General features: G+C 37.3%; 1 pseudogene; it reads left to right on the top strand.

Moving 5' to 3' along the window:
- The first annotated feature begins 230 nt into the window (after nt 1-230).
- On the top strand, nt 231-1,217 carry LOC114048141 (annotated as a pseudogene).
- The last annotated feature ends 3,738 nt before the right edge of the window (nt 1,218-4,955 follow it).

Below are 4,955 nucleotides of genomic sequence, written 5' to 3'. Positions count from 1 at the left end.
ACCTGAAAAGGAACTTTTTCTACCTTGAATTCAACAAGTGGTCCCACACTGAATATACCATTACTTCCCAAACTATTCCACCCCACTTTGGGACAGTCAGAATTGTCAAGAAGTTTTTCCTCACATCAAGCCCAAATCTACTTCTTCAACTCATGAAATACTTGGAAGCATCCATTACATATGAAAGTTATTACAACTTTCCTCTATTATTCTTCACACTGCCCTATAGGATGAAGGAAATAAGGCAGTCTTTAAAGCCAAGGAGGACAGTAGGGAACCTGGGTTCAAGTCATGCTTTAAAAAAATTAATTTTTGCTTCTACTTCTAGTGAACACCAAACGGCAGACAATGCAGGTGCTGCAGGAGGAGCCGGAGGCCCCGGGGACCCCGGAGTCAGAAGCCATGGTGACTTCCGCAGTGGCTTCGACAGTGGGGGGCCGTGGTCGAGGCCATGGCCATGGTGGTGGGGCCGGGGGAGGAAACGCCGAAGACAACGAGTGGTTCCCGTCACTAAGCTGGGCCGGCTAGTCAAGGACATGAAGATCAAGTCTTTGGAAGAGATCCATCTTTTCTCCCTTCCCATCAAGGAGTCTGAGGTCATAGATTTCTTCCTGGGATTTTCATTGAAAGATGAGGTTCTGAAGATCATGCCTGTTCAGAAACAAACTAGAGCTGGACAACGTACCAGGTTCAAGGCTTTTGTAGTCATTGATGACTAGAATGGCCATGTTGGCCTGGGTGTCAAGTGCTCCAAGGAAGTGACCACAGCTATTCGTGGTGCTATCATTCTGGCCAAGCTGTCCATCATTCCTGTGAGATGTGGCTACTGGGGGAACAAGATTGGCAAGCCTCCCACAGTGCCCTGCAAGGTCACTGGGAGATGTGGATCGGTTCTGGTGTGCCTGATCCCCGCCCCAGAGGTACTGACGTCATCTCAGTTCCTGTGCCTAAGAAGTTCCTGATGATGGCCGGAATTGATGACTGCTACACAAGGGGCTGTACTGCCACTCTGGGCCACCTTCGCTAAAGCTACCCTTGATGCCATCTCCCAAACATACAGCTATCTAACCCTAGACCTGGGGAAGGAGACTGTGTTCACTAAGTCTCCCTATCAGAAATGTACCGATCATCTTGTGAAGACTCGAGTGTCTGTCCAGAAGACCCAGGCAGCTGCTGTGGCAACCACAAAAATGTTTTTTTATAAACAAACAAATTGAACTATGCCTGCTAAATAAAAAAAATAATAATAATAATAATTTTTAATTTATGGAATAAAACAAGCATTTTCATAACATAGTATAATGAAAAAGATGATTACACATGAAACTTCAAATCTATTATGTACAACTTGCTATTCCTTTTAACTATAAAATAAAGTTATCATGGAATTTTCCACCATTTTTTCCTTCCCTCCCCCATTTCACCCTAGATATTGACACTTATATATACATACATATATATATTTATATATATGTATATACACATATATATATATATAAATTATTCTATACATACTTCTATTTCTCTGGCACGTACTGGCTGTATGTACCTGGGCAAATCACCTAGATCTCCCAGAGTTCTAAACAATCTTCAAGACCACAAATTATAGAAAAGATGCCAAGCTATATTGGTAGAAAGAGGTTCCTTACTTGAGAATTCCCTACTAATAAAACCACAAGTTCATTCCCTAGTCTTATCATGTTTCTCCTGAGTTTTCTCTTCTCCAGACTAAGCATCCCTAGTTCCTTCAATTAATTCTTGCATGGCATGGTTTCAAGCCTCTTCACTTTCCTCTTGGCTCTCCCCCAGATGCTCAATTTTATTAATGTTTTTTTTTCCCAAAAATGTGGTTCCCAAAACTGAACATAATACTGTAGATGTGATATAACTAGGACAGAACATAGCAGGACTATCACTATACTTGACCAAAGATTATATTTCTCAATTAAGCTTATATTTCACCAACACATTATATAGCATGTTTCAATACAAAGCTTTAGGAGACTGAATGATGTTACAGTGTTCATATGAAATATCCTTATATCAATATTTACGTATATATACATATATATGTATATGTCCATAAAGTATGTGTGCATATTGCCCATGTAGGTTATGTATTTGTCCATAGGGGCTGTTCTAAATGCAATTCACAATAAGCCAAGAATAGAAATCTCTGGAATTTCACCTAATGTATCTTCAGAAATTTTGATTCCTGCCTAGAGGGCAGCAGGAGATTGGGGCCATAAGGCTGGTCACTTTGCACTCCTTAGAGACTGAGTATTGAACTAAAATTATATATCTTTGTCACATTAACCATTGCTAGCATTAGAAAAATAATTTCATTCTTACGTTCAAAGTCCTTTTCCAGTCACTATCGCTTAATGGAGTATATGAAGATTTGACTCCCTTCCCTGCAAGTGTTATTCAGGCAAAAGACTATGACAACCAGTGAATAGTTAACAAATTCATTTATTCAAGCAGATGTTAAAAGGAAAAAAAAAACTTTGTTCAGGCTTAACAATGATTAATAAGGCAAACTCAGGAAGAGAAAGTAAAAGGGGATTATTCAACATACTAAGTTATTAAGTATGGGGTGGGTCAGCCTCCATTCAAGTTGTGAGCTACTTTTATCAACTTTTTATCAATCAATTTCCAAATAAGAGCAAAAGTATTTTGATTGGAGCATATAACCATAAGGAGATGGGGTTAGTGCCACCTGAGCTTTTCCCTAAGTGTTTTGATTGGAATACATAATTATGAGGAGATAGGGTTAGTAAACATGTGCATTCCCACCATGTCATGTAGGGTAGCTACCACATACTCAAAGTTTTAAATAAGATTTTAAGATGGAGTCACTCAGACTGACAGCATAAATAGCTGATCTTGAACAGTCTACTCTTTGGTGCTTCCCTATTTGTGGTACAGTAGCAAAATAGGACTTATATTGCTCTTCTATCTTTGATTGTATTATCTGAATCTCTGCTGCTTATGTCAAATACATCTGAGTAAGAATTAGTGTCTGTAAGTTTGGGGACTTAAATTTGCAATAGGAAACGCTACAAAATGAGTAATCCCATGTTTCCTTCAATTTCATAGAAGTTGAACAAATTTAATCAAGCAGAGTCCTAATCTCATATATCCTTTTAGGAGGCAAACCTTGTTAAATAGACTTTATTGGTAAACTAAGTCAGATTACAGATTAAACTACTCAGAGGACTCATCATGTACTAATTTGAGAGGAGAGATTTACGTATCACCAAGTTGACCAAGAAAATTCAGTGTCGGTCTTATACAATTAACTAGAGTAATAACAAAATCATTTTAGGAAGTGTCAGACTTCCCTTTGGTTTCCATCTGAGGAATGCTGAAAAGTTAACATTATCCATAAGTCAGGTGAGGTTAGTACAAATTATGTAAATATATATTTTCAGTTTGTATTAAGAAAACTTACAGTTGACCAAAAAGTTGCAGGAGGAATGGCCCTGATCCCAATAAATAAAAGGGATTAGAACAATAGGCAAATGTAAACACTATGAAACAAAAGTCAAAGTATTATAATAATGATCATCAATATTAAGTAATATCAAGTCTCCTTGTAACCTGGTGGCCCACTTCCAACATTCATTTAATCAGCTTGGTTCTTCTTGAGCCCCAGATGTCCCTTGCAGTTGTTTGGTCCTTAGAAAATTTTTCCCTTGGATATTCTGGAATAGGCCTCATTCTTAGAGAAGCTTTGAAGGGAGCTCTTCCTAGTAGATCTGCTTACATGAGGTCAGGTATTTACATTTGCCTAGAAGAGAAGTATGTTCCAATCCCTTTTATTTACTGGGATCAAGGCCATTCCTTCTGCAATTTTTTGGTCAACTGATATAAGTCATAACAAGGGCAAAACTCTTTTAGTTCTTTTTGATTCTGGGTAAAAGTCATAGTCAACAGTCAATCATGAAGTAAAGATCCAGATTTTTCACAGGATGTCATAGCCAAACTCAGAATTAGCATCATGGGAAAACTCCATCAAAAGGACCCTACCTTTGCCTACACAAAGTTGTCCCCTCAACTTTCCCAGGCATAGACAACCACCTGTAGCAGTTCTCAAACCGTACTTGCTTTGGGCAGCACACAGAATTCCTTTTGAATGGTAGACTATTGGCTTAGTGATAATTCAGACAACCATACTTCAAATTAAAACTCAGAAAAATATTAAATTACAGTACAAAAAATTGAGACACTAATTCATTGTTGGTGGAGTTGTGAACTGATTCAACCATTATATAGAGCAAATTTGGAAGTTATAAAATCATGCATATTTTTTGACTCAGGAATACTACTAGTAGGTCTGTATCCAAAAGAGATTAAAAATAGGAAAAGGACCTATATGTACAAAAACATTTATACAAGATCTTTTCTGGTGGCAAAGAATTGGAAATGGAGGGGATGCTCATCAATTGGGGAATGGCTGAAGAAGTTGTAGTATATGATTGTGATGGAATACTATTGTGTTATAAGTCATGATGAGCAGGATGCTCTCAGAAAAACCTAGAAAGACTTACACGAATGGAAGCAAAGCAAAATGAGTAGAACCAGGAGACCATTGTATATAGTAATAGCAATATTGTAAGATGATCAACTGTGAATGACTCAGCTATTCTCAGCAATACAATGATCCAAGACAACTCTGAAGGACTTAGGATGACAAATGCTGTTCATCCACAGAGAAAGAACTAATAGAGTCTGAATACAGATCTAAGCATATATATATATACATTATATATATACACATACATATATACATACATATATGTGTATACATATATATATATTTTTTTTTACTTCCTTTAATCTTCTTGTTTTGTTTCGTTTTGTTTCTTGGTCTAGGTTTTCTTTTACTACATGACTAATATGGAAATGCATTTTGCATGACTACACCTGTATAATCTATATCAAATTGCTCG

The sequence above is a fragment of the Vombatus ursinus genome, unplaced genomic scaffold, assembly GCF_900497805.2.
Source record: "Vombatus ursinus unplaced genomic scaffold, bare-nosed wombat genome assembly UNPS02014791.1, whole genome shotgun sequence".
Taxonomy (NCBI): domain Eukaryota; kingdom Metazoa; phylum Chordata; class Mammalia; order Diprotodontia; family Vombatidae; genus Vombatus; species Vombatus ursinus.
The sequence above is the reverse complement of the archived record's forward strand: the minus strand, read 5'-3'. Positions and strand labels throughout refer to the sequence as shown.